The sequence below is a fragment of the Nuphar pumila genome, chromosome 4 (assembly GCF_984573655.1).
Source record: "Nuphar pumila chromosome 4, dmNupPumi1.hap1.1, whole genome shotgun sequence".
Classification (NCBI taxonomy): domain Eukaryota; kingdom Viridiplantae; phylum Streptophyta; class Magnoliopsida; order Nymphaeales; family Nymphaeaceae; genus Nuphar; species Nuphar pumila.
Genome location: NC_143252.1, coordinates 95,104,056 through 95,123,441, shown reverse-complemented (window position 1 = coordinate 95,123,441; position 19,386 = coordinate 95,104,056).

The window sequence follows — 19,386 nt, the reverse complement described above, 5'->3', positions numbered from 1 at the left end:
TTTTCCTTCCTTTTGCAAAACCTCTGTCAAATTTATTGTGCAAACTTCGAAGGTTCCATCATGGTCTCTTCCTTCAAGGATTTCATTTCACTTTCTACCCGATCAAGTTAAGGGTATAAACCTGAGCCTCATTTGATGAGGTATTTCATTTTCCACTCGATCAGGTTAAGGGTATAAACCTGAGCCTCATTTGATGAGGTATTTCGTTTTCTGCCCGATCAGGTTAAGGGTATAAACCTGAGCCTCATTTGATGAGGTATTTCATTTTCCGCCCAATCAGGTTAAGGGTATAAATCTGAGCCTCATTTGATGAGGTATTTCATTTTCCGCCTGATCAGGTTATGGGTACAAACCAGAGCCTCATTTTAATGAGGTATTTCACTTACGCCCAATCAGGTTAAGGGTACAAACCTGAGCCTCATTTTGATGAGGTATTTCGTTCCCCAATCAGGTTAAAGGTCAAACCTGAGCTTTTTCCCATGCGAAGCATTTTCTATCCCATCCAGGTTAAGGGAAAAAACTTGAACTTTACCGCCATAGAGCGAATCTATTCCTCTTCATCCTCCATTTCATATCTACCATCTTCACTAGGCTAATATCTCTATACCCAGTCAGATTCTTCTAACTGGGGCATTTTTTTTATAGCTCAAATTTGATGTGTTTTTCTTTGCCACTAAGTTCGGCCACAAGCCAGCTTAGTAGCAAAAAGGGCCATCTGTAAACACCCCAAATTTTCACTAAACTCCTCAACATTTTCACCAAACATCACAATTCATCCCCTGAGATCGCTGGAGGGCAAAATGGTTATTTTCTCAGTCTGAAACTTGCAAAAGTCCAAATTTCATCTGCTACTCTCAAAATTTCTCTATTTTAGCTCCGATTTTCAAAGTTTTATTCCTGACAAGAGACAGGAATCTCCAAATCCTGGTTCAGGATTGCATTTCATAAGACATGTCATTGCATGAGCATTTCACATCATGTCATTTCGAGGTTCAGAACTCTTGATTTTTAAAATTCTTAATCCAGGTACGAGTTTTAACTTTTAAAATTTATTTCGAACCCCTGGGTCTTCAAAATTATCAATTCTTCCCATTTTACTCCCAAGACTTTGAACCTCAAAAGATTTTCTCAGCAAAATGATCTGGATAGTTTTTCAAATTTTATCAACTGGATCAGCTCCACCCAAAGATTCGTCACCCCATTCTCTCTCTTTCCACTCTCCTCTTCATTCATTGCCACTTGGCAATGTGGAGTCACCCTGAGGTGACGTCACATGCCCTTTTTCTCTCTCTTTCCACTCTCCACCATGCGCCACTCTCTCTCCTCTTCCTTGATTGCCACTTGTCAATGTGGAGCCTTCGCTGGAATGGCGCCACATGTCTTCAGTCTCTTTCCTTATTCCATGCCAAGTGTCACATGTCTACCCTCCTCATTTCTCTCTCCCTTGCCACATGGCACTCTAGGTCCACCTTGAGTCACCACGGGTCCAGCTTTCCTTTCTCCAGAAAAAGTAGATTTGTCCCCCCTGAGGTGGCGCCATCTGAGGTGCTTCCTTCTGCAGCTGACACATGTCAAGCTCTGCTCTCTTCAGAAAAAGCAAATGACACATGTCAAGCTCTGCTCTCTTCAGAAAAAGCAAATGACATATGTCAAGCTCTGCTCTCTTAAAAAAAAAAAACAAATGACACATGTCAAGCTCTACTCTCTTAAAAAAAAAGCAAATGACACAAATCAAGCTCTGCTCTCTTCATAAAAAAGCAAATGACACATGTCAAGCTCTGCTCTCTTCAGAAAAAGCAAATGCCACATGTCTCTCTCTACTTCCTTCAGAAAAAGCCAGAATTCAAATATTCAAACTCCAGACTGAGGTGGCGCAAATCCAGAATTTTCCTCCTTAATTTTATTTTTTATTTAATTTATAAAATAACAACCTTTGAGGTGGCGCCACATGGGAGATTCCTGCAGAGAAAATCAAGCCAACTCCCCTTCAAAAAATTTTGAATTTTGCTGAGGTGTCATATTTACAAAATTGGTATTTTTATTCCAAAGATCTAAAATAGCATCCTCTGAGATGGCGCCACATGGAGGGTCCAAATTCATTCTGTTTGAATTTCAAAATTCTTCAGAAAATCTATAAATACCCTAGCCCACGCTCAGTCAAAGAGGAGCTCTCTTCCTGGATCTGGATTTCAACTCCATTTTGACCCTTCCTCCTCTGAATTCATGCCCCCTTTGGTTCCATTTAATTTTTTTATTTTTTTTTGCATCTGAAGCTCCAGAATACCAGAAGAACACATGGTGAGTTCCAATCGAATTGATTTTATTGCAATCATGTTTTTGTTTCAATTCGTATGTCGAATCACAAGGATTTTTGTTTTAAAGAAAGGGTTCATCCGAATGATGGATTGAACCATTCTCATAAAATGACATATATTAAAAATAATTATGCTTCCTTGATGATTTTCTAGCATTCATGCATTAGTTAGGTTTAGTTTATATTTTATTTTGTTAATTTAGCATATTGCATGAGTTAATTAAACTTTTTTTAGTATTTATGTCAAGCATGCTCAAAACTCGTATGACTCTGTTTTTGTCAGTTAGTCCACTCATTATTTTATATTTTTATTTTTCTCTAAAAATGCCAAAAAAATCATATTACGTGCCCATAACTGTACCTGATCATCTACAAAAAAATCGGAATCATTTGAGTTCATTTTCTTTGATCAAAATTCAAAATGCCAAGTTGGGTTTTATGACCCGGAAAACTTCAGAACATTGGGTTTTAATTTGTAAAATCAAGATCTCCCTCATTGAAGATCCGATTCCAGATATAAAAAATTACCTAAACTCGGGATTGATCTAGTATTTAATCTAATTTTATCATATTTTTCTAATGTATTTTGCTGTCTGACAAAAATCTGAGAATTTGGGACATGTGTCAGAGCCTAATTTGAGTCTTTGAGACTCTGGATCGACTTAAGTCGATTGGTTGTCTCTGAATATAGCTCCAAATCTAGATCTGTACAAAATGAACTTTATGTTCTAAATGTACCCTGTTTGATTCTGAAATTTTGCAATTTTTAGGACAGTCTTCATGCCAGTTTCATATTTTTTATTTTGGACTCCTGTTTTGGTATTTACATATGCTCTTCTAGTTTATGCGTGTAATATTATATTTTTATTTCTCAGTCAATTAATCAAATGCCAAATCCATACAAATGAAAGTTGTTCATATGCATGTCAGTAGTTTCCCACATAATTTTTGAAAATTTTGGCGGTAAGTTATCAATTTTTATCCATTTTCACATCAGATCCTATTGATTTTCGTCCCATCAGAACTAAAACTCTGCTACCGAACTCACCGTAGGTAAAATCCCGAAGCTGTAAAATCCAAAGATGTTTATTTTCATGTCCTTTAGAAGCTTGCAAAATATCAGACATTTCTATGATGGATTTCTGCATTATTGCGTTAAATTCTATGTGTGGTTCGTATCCGTAGGCGAAATTTGCTTATTTTAAGATTTTTTTTGAAATTTTGTATCTAGGCCATGTCATTTCATGCATTTTATCATTCTATGTTGTTTCTAAGGGTAAAGGGATGCTCTCTATCAAATTTGGCATGATTTGAGAACCAATTGATGATCGGTTTAGCCGTATCATCAAATCGGGGTTCCCGCAGGACCCTGACCCGGGCGAAAAACAAGCGCATATCATTATTTTGGCCAAATTTTAAATGTCAATTATGAGTTTTACAGTCCCATCATATTTAGCAGCATATCATCATGTCTTATCATGCATTTCATCATCATTTTATTTCATTTGCATTTTAAAATCCCCAAATTTTGTCAAAACTCCTTCAAAAACCCTGATTTTAAAGGTATAACCTTAATATTATGGGTATTTTGGTCATTTTGACCATAATTCTGAATTTCAAACTATTTATTATCGGATTTTCATGCATTTGCTTCATTCAAATATCAAGGAAGTATAAAAAATGGGTTTATATCCAGCTAAGTCCAATAATCTCAAGATATTATTGAAAAATCTTGGAAAAACCCACATATTTGAGCTAACCCCATTTCAAGTTTGGCAGGAATATTCAAAGGAAGGAGCCAGAATCTGTAATTTTCTTTCTTTCATTTTATTTAGTGATGTAATAATGTAACTTTGGAATAAGAGATTTACTTTTCCGCTTAGATTAGGATGCATATCATATAGTTTGAATTTCTGCAATATCCTGATTATGTGATTCATGCATTTTATTTCAAAATCACTATGAATGTACACAAATGGCACGTGCACCAACTCTTAGGGAGTTGATGAACTCGGTGGAGTCCATATTTACGACCCTAGTCGAAATATGGACGAGACCCAGATTCAACATCTCTCTACTAGTCGCACCGAGCCTACACTCTTAGGCTATCTTCCAAAATTCACTCCATATCTTCAATTTTACAAAATATTTTAGAATTAACTAAGTAAATTACAAGCATATTTACGGCCATAGTCGGAATATGTGGTAATATTACCTTAGTTTAATTTTAAAATTGCATATTTTCCTGAAAAGATGTTTTCATAAAAAGACATTCATTCATTCAGGATAGTTCACATCATGAAATTACATGCATTTCTTATACTTTTTCGAAAATTTCATTCTAAGGAAATCGATTCCTCAAGAGACTCCAAAAATTTTCAAAGTTGGATTTTCTCAAGTTAAGTTTCCTATGATTTTCTTGGAAAACACTCCTTTCTTAGAATTCATTTTCAATTCTTCAAAGAAAATTTTCTAGCATCTTCAAAAACTCAAAATTTGATTTTCAAATATTTCAAGGTGAAGATTATCAGAATTTTAATTTCCTGAGTTTTGATTTTCCGTCTCCAAAGAGTTCTATGAATTTTCAATCATTTTCCAAAGAAAATTTTCAAAGTTGGAGTTTTCCTGGCAAACATTTTCTCTTTCAATGTTTATCCTTTCTCAAGAATTCTCTCCATTTTCCCAGGATTTTCTCACATCCTCAGAAACTTTCTTATGATTTTCAAATCCTTTTATCAGGGCTTCCTTGAGAAATCGATTTTCATCTTTTGCCTTAGAAACATTTTCCAACTTCAAAGCATTTTCCAAGCATGCATCATGTTTTCCAACTTGCATTTTACAAAATTTCATAGCACATGCCTGAAATCTCTATGCATTTAGGATAGAACACGATTTTGATGATTTAACTAAGTCAAGCACACATTTGATCCTTGGTTTGATTACCCCTGTTAAAGGCGGCAGGAACGGTCGAACCATGTACCGACGGGTCGAGTCCCATTCCACGAAATATTTCCTGCTATTTTCAAAACGGAGGCGAGTATTTCAAAACAATTTTCAAACTCTGGTCAAGTTTGACTCGCGAAAGGTTTCCCCTCTCTCCCGCAGGGAAGGGAAGAATTTTGCGAAGTACGAGAGTTCGATATTAAGCTTGTCTCTTGGAATATTAAGCTTCCCAGAAGTAACTGTTGTGAATGCGGCAACTCCATGAATGACTGATGCAGTTGTGAAAAAGAGATCCATAATTATAACTAGCATCCATAAGCTTCTCATCGAAATACAAAGATCCATCATCATAGCTCTCCAAACTACCAAAAAGCTTTATAATGTCACTTTTGATATTGTCAATCATAGATTGACCAATTTCAGAAGTGGCCAATGAGACAACTCCAGCAAATGCAGAAAATGTCATCCCATTGGCATCTGCGAGAATGCTACTACTCTCATGACCCTGTTCCTTGATAGAAACCAAACTTTCAATTGAATAGTAGTAGTCAGATAGTGAACTTGCATCTTTCACAATGGTTTGAAGTTTCAAACTAACATCCTCCAGAAGTGTGGCGTTCATTTGACATTGTAAAAAATAGTATTGATTTTAAGGGCATAGAAAAAATTCATCTGTTTTAGCAGATGATGGATTAGAGATTCTGATGAAAGATGATAGGAGGATCGCTTTATTTCAGCATTTGGTTCTATGCCAAGAATCTACAATGTTCTTAATGCCTTATAAGTTTCCTGTAAACTGCAGAAGGATCCATCATGGGACAGCGCAAACAGCCCCAAGGCAGCAGATTGATGGCGATCTGTGATGGGAGGTTATAGTGAATAATAGTGACGAAACTTAGGTCTGATTACACAACCAACAACACTAATATACAGGAATTTAACAGGACATATATACAAAAATGGAATTAACAGAAGGGAATGAAAAATGCGATACAACAGCAAAACTCATAATGCATACACAATTACAGAAATACAAAAGAACAACTAGTTGAATCCTGCATATGATGCGACTCCAGCTAATTGGATCCTTGTGGCACCATTAGCTACCATTCACGCCCATATTACAGAGATCCTGATTCATGCTTCTGCTGATAGTGATGATTAGCATGAGGTGATGCCAAACATCATGAAGAGGATAAGAATACAGCAAGGAAGACCCTCTTAATTCTGAACAACAATTACAGATCTCATTGCATCTACGTTATGTTGGTATGTAACGTGATAAAACTGAAACGAAAGGCAAGATTCAAGCTATAGCAAACAGAACACAGGATAAGAAGCTAACACTGGGATCTAAAAATGCTAATGCGCAGATGGGGGAGGGGGAAAACCAATGTAAATGCCAATGAATGAGATGATATATACATAGTCTAATGATGAACTACAAATAGAAATATTGCATCAGAAAAGCTATTTAAACTTCCACAAACCAAAGGAATTCAAACAAACCTACAGAAATAGGAGAACAAAGTGTTGGAATATGGTGATTCCCATGATATTGCTTGTCTGTAAGCTTATTTGCTATATGCAAACTGAGGTTATAGAGAGTGCATCAATGGGGCCAGAAATGAGAAAACAAAAGAAAAATCAGAAGAAACAATGGAGAAGAGGAGTACTTACCGCAGCTGCCACTGGAGGTTTGATCTCCTTTGTTCAACCAGAGGGAATCCGAGAAAAGGAAGAGAAAATCAAGAGAAGACAGGAAAGGGGGAGGAAGAGAAGCGATCGATCGTGAAAATGGGGAGGTAAAGAGGCGATGAGGAGGAAGGACCCATGCGGCTTTCCTTTATAACGGAAAGCCGTTAGAAAATTTCAAGAGAGGTCCTTTGTTTTTTTAGGAATTTTTGAAAAGATGATTTCAGAAAAAGGTTTTTCGAAAAGGGGTTTTTAGTTAAGGAAAAAGATTTCAAAAAGAGGATAAGATATATATATATATATATATATATATATATATATATATATATATATATATATATTTCTGAATTTTTGAAAGAAAAACCCAAAAATATAGGGGAAACATGAGGATTTTGAAAGATGGGACCCAAACAAGGTTTTGAAAGGTTTTTGTAAAGTTATTATTTAAAAAATATTCAAAATTTTCTGAAATGAGGTTCTTGAAAAAAATAGGGTTAATTTTGGAAATGGGTTTCAAAAATGGGTCTAGATCTGAGATTTTGAGAAAATATGGAGTTTAGGATCTCAAATTGAGATTGAATCTAGATAAAATCTCTAAGAAAATACCATGAATCAATTTTTTTGATTTTTTGAAGAATAGAAGATCTGGGATCAGAGTTGGATCCAAATATCTGATCTGGATCCGAGATTTGGTCAGATATGAAAATTGGATCTGGATTCCAGTGAATCCAAGAACTAAATGGAATTTTGATTAAAAATTGACCTGATTTATTCAGAGGATGGGGCCAGAGGCAAAAGGGTAATTTTTAATTTTTTTGGAAAATTTGGGGTGTTCACAGATGCCCTTCTTTACTACTAAGCGGTTGAAAGCCGAGCTTAGCGGCAAAGATAAAAAATAGACCAAATTTTTTAAAAAATGCCCCAATCAGAAAACTTGAACTGGGTGTGGAAGAATTGTTTTGTAAACCTTTATTCTCAGGTTGTGCAATTTATCCTGAATGGTTTTGGGAAGAAAATGAAATCCTCGGAAAGAAAACAATTTGGACAAAAAGAAATGAGGAAATTAGATTAGGATTTTGGGATGAAGATCCTGAGATGGCGAAAATGAAAGGTTTTAAAGAAGTCTCATGGCTGAGACAAAAATAAGAATTTTTGAAAAGACTCAGATTTATCCCTTAACCTGGCTGGGACATTTTTTAGAAATACCTCATGAGACGAGGTTCAGGTATAATCTTTTCCTGAATGGATATACAAAGCATGGATTCCTTGATGGGGAAAACCATGATGGGACTGGAAAAAATACCTCATTAGAATGAGGCAACTCTTTTGAAAAGTTAAACAACGCCAGGTTGCATCAAAATAGACATTGAGCATTTATTTCATTTTTGGATAACCAAAAAATTTTGCCAATAAGATGAAATTGTAGTTGATTCAAATGCTAGAAAGTGTGCACGTATGTGCAAAAGATATTTCCACTTTTTACCCAGAGTATTCCTTCCAAATGAGGTTAACTCCTCAGATTCCAGAGTCATATTCAAATTTTTATGTTGTTGAGTTTCTTCAAGGAAGCTATCCATTTTCATTATATGAACAAAGAAGAAATATTCTTAATTTCATAAAAGCAAGCAGTGAAAAGATATTGATAAAAGAATTTTGCATAAGAAAAGATGATTTCTTGCAATTTTGGCAGTTTGATATCTGGGGGGTTTCTCATGATGATCTTTTTGTACTCTTTTTGAGACATTGATCTTTCTTGGGTTTTTGGGGGGAAGTTTATTACATCATCCTTCATTTTGGAGATGTATTGACTTTTCTTTTTGGGGGGGAAGGGAACGTCACAAACTCCTTCAACTTGGAGATGCTCTGATCCTTCTTTGTCTCAGGAATTATACTGAAGGTATTTTCTCTTTGGTTGGAAATCTTTTGATGATAGCAGAAATCAAATATCTTTTAGGGTTTGTTGGGAGGTTATCACACTCACCTTTAACTTGGCGGCGATCCGAACTTTTTTTGGAAGGACACGTCACAAACTCCTTCAACTTGGAGATGATTCAAGTCTTCTTTGGCCTTGAGGGTCTAACTCATCCACCAGTCTTCAACTTGACGATGGTTGAGAGATCCCTTTTGCAGATAGTTAATTGCAGCTTAAATTATTGAGGAGATATGGATTGGGTGAATTTTATTTATAGCTCAGGATATTTCCACTGCTTGATTTCCAGAAAATCATTTTTAAACATGTGTCATAACTATGATCAATATCAACTCGCTTCTGGCTTTCAACATCATTGAATATTTCTTTCGCTAATCATACCAACGATATTTCTTACGTCCTTTTGGTTGATCAACAGTGAAAAGATTTGAATTTTATCCTTTTTTGCAAAAAGCTTCACCCTTTTGAAAAGAATACTAGAGGCAATCTGAGGTGATTCTTTTATGCAGTAAAATATTGGCATCAGTAAATGTTTTTAAGCAAATTGACAAAGTTTTCGAGAATCCTTTATGAAATAATCACTCAATATCAATTTTGACAGGACCTCGGGTTGGACATTTTGTTTTTGAAAATCTCAACCAGTAAAACTGGATCTCGCAGGACCAATTGGAAATTGGGTTTGGTAAAGAATTTTGATAAAGGACTTTGGCAAAGAAATTTGGTAAAGGACTAGCGTTAAACTGGAGTTTGGAAAGGATTTTGGTGAAGGACCAATATTAAACTGGAGTTTGTGAAGGATTTTGGTAAAGGACCAGTGCTAAACTGGAATTTTGAAGGACCAATTTGATAAATTGGAATTTGAAGGATCTATTTGAGAAATTGTAATTTGAAGGACCAGTGTAAAAACTGGATTTGGCAAGACCAACTCAAAAGCTGGATTTAGAAGGACCAGTGCAAAACTGGGTTTTTGAAAGGACCAATTTGAAAAACTGGAATTTTGAAAGACCAGTGTAAAAACTGGAATTTGAAGGACTAGTGTAAAAACTTAAATTTGAAGGACAAGTGTAAAAACTGCAATTTGAAGGACCAATATAAAAATTGGAATATGAAGGACTAGTGTAAAAACTGGAATTTGAAGGACTAGTGTAAAAACTAGAATTTGAAGGACCAATGTAAAAACTGGAATTTGAAGGACCAGTGTAAAAACTGGAATTTGAAGGACCAATTTGAGAAATTGGGATTTGAAGGACTAGTGTAAAAACTAGAATTTGAAGGACTAATGTAAAAATTAGAATTTGAAGGACCAGTGTAAAAACTCAAATTTGAAGGACCAGTGTAAAAACTGGAATTTGAAGGACCAGTGTAAAAACTGGAATTTGATGGACCAATGTAAAAAATTGGAATTTGAAGGACCAGTTTAAAAACTGGAATTTGAAGGACCAATGCAAAAATTGGAATTTGAAGGACCAGTGTAAAAACTGGAATTTCAAGGACCAATGTAAAAACTGGAATTTCAAGGACCAATATAAAAATTGGAATTTGAAGGACCAGTGTAAAAATTGGAATTTGATGGACCAGTGTAAAAACTGGAATTTTGAAGGACCAATCTAAAAACTAGAATTTAAAGGACCAGTGTGAAAACCGGAATTTGAAGGACCAATGTAAAAAAAAAAAATTGAAGGACCAATGTGAAAATTGGAATTTGAAGGACCAGTGTAAAAACTGGAATTTTGAAGGACCAATTTGAAAATTGGAATTTGAAGGACCAGTGTAAAAACTGAAATTTTGAAGGACCAGTGTAAAAACTCGAATTTAAAGGACGAGTGTAAACTGGAATTTGAAGGACCAGTGTAAACTGGAATTTGAAGGACCAGTGTAAAAACTGGAATTTGAAGGACCAATTTGAGAAATTGGAATTTGAAGGACCAGTGTAAAACTGGAATTTGAAGGACCAATGTAAAACTTAGATGTTGTAGGACTAGTGTAAAAACTGAAATTTGAAGGACGAGTGAAAAACTGAAATTTGAAGGGCCAGTGTAAAAACTGGAAATTGAAGGACCAATGTAAAAACTGGAATTTAAAGGACCAATGTAAAAATTGGAATTTTGAAGGACCAATGTAAAAACTGAAATTTGAAGGACTAGTGTAAAAACTGGAATTTGAAGGACCAGTGTAAAAACTAGAATTTGAAGGACCAATGTAAAAATTGGAATTTGAAGGACCAGTGTAAAAACTGGAATTTTGAAGGACCAATATAGAAACTGGAATTTGAAGGACCAATGTAGAAACTGGAATTTGAAGGACCAGTGTAGAAACTAGAATTTAAAGGACTAGTGTAAAAACTGGAATTTGAAAGACCAGTGTAGAAATTGGAATTTGAAGGACCAGTGTAAAAACTAGAATTTTGAAAGACCAGTGTAAAAACTGGAATTTGAAGGACCAATATAAAAATTGGAATTTTGAAGGACCAGTGTAGAAACTGGAATTTGAAGGACAAATGTTATAACTGAAATTTGAAGGACCAGTGTAGAAACTAGAATTTGAAGGACTAGTGTAGAAACTAGAATTTGAAGGACCAGTGTAAAAACTAGAATTTTGAAAGACCAATTTGAGAAATTGGAATTTTAAAAGACCAATTTGTGAAATTGGAATTTGAAGGACCAGTGTAAAAACTGGAATTTGAAGGACTAGTGTAAAACTGGAATTTGAAGGACCTGTGTAAAAACTGGAATTTGAAGGACCAGTGTAAAACTAGAATTTGAAGGACCAATTTGAGAAATTGGAATTTGAAGGACCAGTGTAAAAACTGAATTTTGAAAGACCAATTTGAGAAATTGGAATTTAAAGGACCGGTGTAAAAACTGAATTTTGAAGGACCAATTAGAGAAATTGGATTTTGAAGGACCAGTGTAAAACTGGATTTTTGAAGGACCAATTTGAAAAATTGGATTTTGAAGGACCAATGTAAAACTGGATTTTTGAAGGACCAATTTGAAAAATTGGATTTTGAAGGACCAGTGTAGGAACTGGATTTGGAATGACCATTATAGAAGGTCTTGCTGCTTCTATGAATTGTTTCAGGATTATCCCTTATCCTGAATGGGAAGCTCAAGTTTATCCCTTAACCTGAAGGGGAAAGAAGGAATTTTGAAGAGAATAAACCTGAAGCTTGAAATTTGGAAGGGATCAACCTGAAGGCTGGATTTTGGAAGAAAGTCCAACCTGACAATTGGGTTTTTGAAAAAGAACAGAGTTCGAGTCGTAACTCGAATACTTAAAAAGAAAGATGGACCAACCTGAGAGTTGGGTTTTTGAAAAAGAGAGAAGAGTCCGAGTCAGAACTCGGATATTTAAAAAGGAAGATGGACCAACCTGAGAGTTGGGTTTTTGAAAAAGAGAAGGGAATCCGAGTTGGAACTCAGATTTTTTAAAAGGAAGCTTTAATCAGAAGATTGAATTTTGAAAATTTGCCCTCACGTGGACCACATCTAAGATTGAGAGTTCTGAGAATGACCAGTTCGAGGACTGAATTATTTGACTTGCAATGAAGAAGACCATCATAGTTAATGGTATGTGGCCTGATTTTCAGGATTAACCCCATATCCTGAACGGGGACTACCTCGAAGGACGAGGTTCAGGTTTATCCCTTAGCCTGAGCAGGAATGAGAAATTTTGATCAAAAATTATTGAAAATTGATAAAGAATTGTTGGCAAAAGGTTTCGCTTGATCCTGCCTGCATGTTGGATTTTTAAAGTGAAATTTTGAAAAACTTGAGAAAATTCATTTTTGGGAAGAGAATCAACCGAAAGGTTGATTTTGAAGAATGATCAATACGAGTGTGGACTTTAAAGAAGGACCAACACGAGGGTTGATTTTGGAAGAAGAATCAACATGAGGGCTGATTTTGAAGAAGGGTCAACACGAGGGTTGATTTGGAAGAAGGATCAACACGAGGGTTGATTTGGAAGAAGGATCAACATGAGGGTTGATTTTGGAAGAAGGATCAACACGAGGGTTGATTTGGAAGAAGGATCAACACGAAGATTGATTTTGGAAGAAGGATCAACACGAGAGTTGATTTGGAAGATGGATCAACATGAGGGTTGATTTGGGAAGAAGGATCAACATGAGGGTTGATTTGGAAGAAGGATCAACACGAGGGTTGATTTGGAAGAGGGATCAACACGAGGGTTGATTTGGAAGAGGGATCAACACGAGGGTTGATTTTTTAAGAAGGATCAACACGAGGGTTGATTTGGAAGAAGGATTAACACGAAGGTTGATTTGAAAGAAGGATCAACACAAGGGTTGACTTGAGAAAGATTAGACAAAAACATTGAACTCATGAACTTGAATAAGACCACCGATTTAAGAAGCTCTTGGTGATCATGATGGAGATTTTGCAAAAAATTTCAAAGTTTCACAATTTTTGGATAAACCCTTACAGGTAATCTTATTTCTCTCGTGAACGTTGTCAAGATTGTCCCTTATCCTGAAAAGAGTAGGAATTTAATAGAAGCTGATAGCAAAGAAGATTTTTGAAATGCAAATATAATTTTAACAATAAAAGATGCCCCAGTATGGCAAAAGAAAGAAGAATTGAATCACCAAAGATATGAAGGAAATTGACATTTCATTTATAAGCAAAACTGATAACAAAAACTGAATATTTACAAGTGTATGACCAAAAAGATCACAAAAGACTGGGGCTAACTTGCCCCTATAAGGTGACTGGTAAAAGAAAAGGCGAAAAGTAGAAAAACTTTGGCATCATCAGTTCTTTGATTGGTCTGAGAAAAGCTTGCTCAGGACAACTGGTTGCTCTTCTTCTTCGCCCTCTATCAGAAGATTTTTATCGATGCAGTCATGGATGATGTTCTTAAGAACAAAGCAATGTTCGGTATCGTGCTCCATAGCTCGGTGGAACTTGCAAAAGTGGTCCTTCCATTTTCCTAGGGTCACCAGAGGATCAACAATTCTCAGAAGTTTAACCATCCCTTTACTCAACATGTATTCAAGGACTTGTTCGAGGGACTATTTCAGAGGAGTGAACTGGCGGTCATAACTCCAACCGTCACGCTTTATCTTTTCTTTGTGTTTGGACAGAATCGGCTTGTCATTCTGCCTGAAGAGTTCTTCTCGCTAATTCGCCTATTTGTTCTTGCCATCTTTACTGCTATTGCCGTCAGAGTTGGTGGAAAAGGTAAAATTTGTCTTCTTTTTAGAATCTTGACTACTTTTGATGAGGGTGATGCCCTCATACATTCCAATGTACATTCCCATCTCGAGCCATTCAGCTCTTTCAATAAGTTTGATGAATGATTTTGACGGGTAGGTAGAAATAAGGCTCCTAAGAGGTTGAGAGAAATTGTTCAAGATAACTTGGAGTGCGTGCTCCTCTGAGATGGGGGTTCTCATTTTATTGCAAGTATCTCTCTACCTCTGAATGAAGTCTCTGGCCTTTTCTTTATCTTCCTGCTTCAGATTATACAAATGATTGAGGGTTGGCAGTGCCTCATTATTGAACAGGAATCGCTCAACGAACAGATTTACAACTTTGTCAAAATCTCGCAGCTCAACGGGGTTGATGTGTTCTGCGTACCATTTTGCTGCTACGCCTTCTAAACTATGAGGGAAGCACATGAAAAGATTATGGTTGTCTTCACTGAATCTGGCACATTCTGCGAAAAACATTGCAAGGTGGGCCTTTGGATTGACGGATTCATCAAATTTAATAAATTTTCTTGGGAGGTCTTCTAAGCTACTATCCCCATCCAACCCGAGGTAGAAGTCTTGCCTGGTATATGCTTTATTTCCCTTGTCTCGGATTTGTAGGTCTCTGACTATCTTAGTTAATGCTTGGATTTGATCTTCTGTTGGGACTCCATCTCTAGGCTTATTTACTGATTCAGGCTCTTCTGCCACCTTCTTGGGTTGTCGCAGATGTCTTGGAACGAACACAAAATGCTCTTCTTTGGAGTCCTCTTCTGTCGATTTTGTACCCTCAGAGGTATTGTCTTGCTAGATTCTCTTCTTGCTAACCCTGATATGCCTTTTCACTGGCTTTCACTTAATCTTGTTTTTAGATATGTTTTTCTTTGGACATGCCCCAGCCTGTTCGGACATCATTTTTGCCATCATCTTCTAGAATACTTTGTACATTGCCGGATCAACATCATCTTCTTCTAAGCCATGTTCTCAGCACAATCTAGGAGAGTTCACTTCCTCTACTTCACTGGCATTGTGTTGTCGAGCTGCCCTCCTTCCTACCCTTGTTTGAACCATGATGGAATGTCTGATGTTTTCTGTAGAATAAAGGAAGGGTTTAGACTTGAGGAATTTTTGGGAAAAAGAGAGACGATGAAAGAGATATTAAAAGATTTGAAAAGCAATCTCTTGATAAAAGAGATCTTAGATGAGAAAATAAAATTTGAAGACATATTTGAAGATGGATGACAAGACCTTGAATATTTGAAAATTTTCAGGCATGATCAAAAGAATTGAGAAAATCAGAAGAGAAAAAGAAAAATACACCTGGACTTTGAAAAATAGAAGAAGACTTCAAAAATAAGTCTGAAGAAACATGGAAAGAAAAAAGTATACCTAGATTTTGAGAAAAAGTCTTAAAAGAATGTCTAGGGTTTAAGAAAATTATGAAAGAATAAAGAATGAGAAATACATAATCTTGGATTTTGAGAAAATAAAAGATTTTTTTTGAAATAAATATCCAAGGTTTTGAAAAAGGTGAAGTAAATAAGAATTTACAAGATAATATTTATGAAAGAAGCCAAACTATACAAGCAAAGATGCACAAAACAACACTCTCTAGAAGCTGACTCTAGATGTAATATTTGAAATGGCTTGTAGGACCTTAATCCTAACTCTATGGTTCAGATCATCTGATTCCAATCAAGGTATGTCGATATACTCAAGCTGAAGCTTGAAGTACGTGGTATAGAAATATTTCTCTGGTTCTAAGGTAATGGCATTTCAACATTCTTGAGCACCTACCGATACACTTTAGACTATGGCCCTTAAGTACATGGTAGGGGGAGTTAACCCAAATAAGTGGTCCAGTTGTGAGGCTCTCTCCCGAACTATGGTTCAGTGAGACAGCCCAGCAACGTGAAGACCGGGACAATATAGGTAGAGATATTTTTGAAAACATGTTCAGCATGCAATAAATCATATGGCTCTAATGCAGAGCCCTAGAGAGATAGAAATTAATAATAAAGAAGCATACACTTGCATACATTGTTTTCATTTAATCCCTAGAATTGAGGAGAGTTATATTTCAGACCTAAGTCTAAGTGAGCATGCAATAATCTCCTCAATATGGTCCTACTAAACCATACTTAAATCCTATATGCATTATGTCAGCTAGGACAAAGTCTAGGCTCCTAAGGTTTGCATGAAAAATGAAGTTGGCATTTTATAGAATAATAATTTAGACAATATCAAAGAAAAGCAAAGGCATAGATCCGACCGAACGAAGACGAGTCCCATCACGGTCGCCACTTCTGTGATCATTGCAAAAATTTTCCTCTTGTTCTTTTTCTCCTCTTTTCCTTTCTAGCCTCTTTTTCCCATTTTTAAGGGGAATCAAATATAGAAAAGAAGAGAGAAGAGAAAAGAGAAAAGAAAGGAAAGAAGAGAGGAACTCTTTTGCAAATGTCTCACTTGACCTTATTTTGAAAATCACTCGCCTTCATTTTTTATAATTTATGAGAAAAATGGAGAGACGGGATTCACTCGTCGGTACGAGGTTCAATCGTTCCTGACGCCTTTACCAGAGGTAATTGAACCAAGGATCGAATTTATGCCTTTTACTTTTGCCTAAATATTGTCTAAGAAATTATTCTAAGTCTTAAAATGCACAAAGAATCATGCTTGTGCAATGCAAATGCATAGATGTATGCTTTTAAAAAGAATAATTCAGAAATTTAGGATTTATCCAAGTGATTTTAAAATAAGTTTGAAAATATTTTGAAGAAATGATTTTTGAAAAGTGATTTGGAAAAGTTGGCTTTTAATCTAACTTAGAACTTCAAATGATCTGAAAGAAAAGACTTGAAGTTCTAAGTCTTGGAATAATCAGAGATTAGAAAATGAATTTTAGAGTTTGATTTGTAGGAGAAAGGTCAAGATGAATTTTGGAATTTGAACTTGAATTTAGACTTTAAAATAAAACTAAAAAATGAATTTTGAAAGTAGAAATTGAAATTGAAATTTTGAAATCCAGATGAACTTTAAAAATGAAATTGGATTTGAGAAATCCAGATGAAATTTGAAGATGGAATTGGATTTTGAGAAATCCAGATGGAATTTAAATTTGATATTTGAAAGTCAAGGTGGGATGGAATTGGATCCTAAATTGATTTGAAAATGTAAGTGGATTTGAGAAATCCAGAAAAAATGGAATTTGAATTTAAGAAATCCAGATAGAACTTTAGAATGGGTTTTTGGATTTTGAGAAATCCCAATGAAAATAAAAAATGGAATTGGATCTGGAATTGGAATCAAGTTGAAAAATGGAATTGGATTCCGATAGTCCTGAATTGACCTTGGAATCTGCTTTGAATTTAGAGAAAACCAATTTTTGAGATTCAGAATCAATCTCAAAACTCTGATTTTGGGATGAACGAATTGGATTGAGAATCAAGACTCAATCTTAGAACTTGGAGATGAATTTGAAAATTCTAAAGTTGAATTAAACTTTGAAATTGAGATCTGGTTTGGGAATTGAACTTTGAATTCAAAAGATGAACTGGAAACTTCAAAGTTGAATTACCCATTTTCATTAGGAAAATTACTAATTTACCCCTAGGTCATCCCGGACCCCAATCAGTCGGAGTCAACCAGGCTCATTGGTCAGTTTAGAATAGTTAAAATATTAGTCATTTCAAGCTCATCTAAGCTCATAGTGAGAAGACAATTTTAATTTCTAACCATTCCTGCCAAAATGGGATCTTTTTTTTCAGAAATGAGCTCATTTCTCACTCAAATCCAAGCCAATTGTCTCTGAGTCAGTCATTTACAGTCAGTCATATTCCCCTAAGTCTAGTCTGAGCTCACCAAGAGTTCAAGTGCTCCAGTTTCAGTTCAAAACTATTTCTAAGTGTCTAAGAGCCTATTTTAGCCCGTTTCAGCTCTTTCAGCTAAAATCGAGCTGAGTTCGGTCGATTGAGCTAGTGTTCGAGCTTCAATTTCAGTTCATGTCAGTATTACTGACCTTTGTTATAGCTCAAACCCAGCTCAAATTCATAATTTACTTCACTCCAGTGACCATTTCGTACCATTTCTCTAAAAATGACAGCTTTTCTTGAAAATTTAGTCAGAAAGGTTAGTTCAGTCAGTGCCTTATCAGTCCAGTCGAGTTCTGAGACCCTAGAACCCAGCTCAATCCAGTTCATTTCAGTTCAATCCAGCTCACACCCCGATCTTCAGTGTCACTCTGACCCGCTAGAGCCTGAAAACCATTTCTTGAATTATTTTACAAATTTTATCAATTTTAATGCTTTTCGAACTGGTACAACTGCCAATCGGGGTCTAATATCCAAAATTCTTCATTTAGAGTTAGCATTTTGCATGGCATTTTGTGTCATTTCTCATCATTTCATATCATTTCTTAATATTTCATAACATTTCATCATATTTCATTTCATTTTCAAAGTCCAGAACTCCAGTTTTATAAATTTCAATCCAGATTGAGTTTTAAAAGTTTTCAGAAATCAATTTTAAAGTCTGAGTTTCTAAAATTGACATTTTTACCACCAAAAGTCTAAATTTGGAAATATTTTCTGAAGAAAAATAATTTGGATTTATTTCAAACTCAAATTTTCAAATTCTACACTGGATTTGCTTCGCAACGAGGTATTGAACTTCAAATTCTGAGTTCGTTTCAAAAACTGCCAAAAATAGCTCGTTTCGTTCAGAAACTTCTTGAAAATACTATTTTACCCCTCTAATCATCAAAATGAATTTCAAAATTGGAATTTGGACCCACTCTGAGATGGCCCATCCATTTGCATTTGCCTTTTTAATTTATATATAAAAAGAAAAATTTTTATTACATTTTCTTTATTTTCTTTTTATTTATTTTACCTAAGGTGGGACCCACAAGGGGGTCGACCCCCCTAGCCTCTCTCTTTCCTTTTTTCCTCTACTTCTCCTTTCCTTCTTTCTTCCCTCCTTTCTTTTCTTTTCCCTTTTCCTTCCCCTTTCCTTTCTTCTCTTCCTTTTCTTTCTTTTCTTTTCTTCCCTTTCTTTCCTTCTTCCCTTCCTTCCTTCTTTTCCCTATTCCCCAGCCCATTCACGTAAAGGGTCTTCTCTCCCTCTTTCATTGTCTCATTAAGCCCCTAAATACCCTAAGTCTATGCCCATCAAAACCTAAGTTTGATTTCTTTTAAAAGAGGAGGAGACTACACGGCTGCCTCTCCTCCCCCTTTGAGTCTCTCTACCTCTCACTTCTCTCTCCCTCTCAATCCTAACTCCATCATCTCC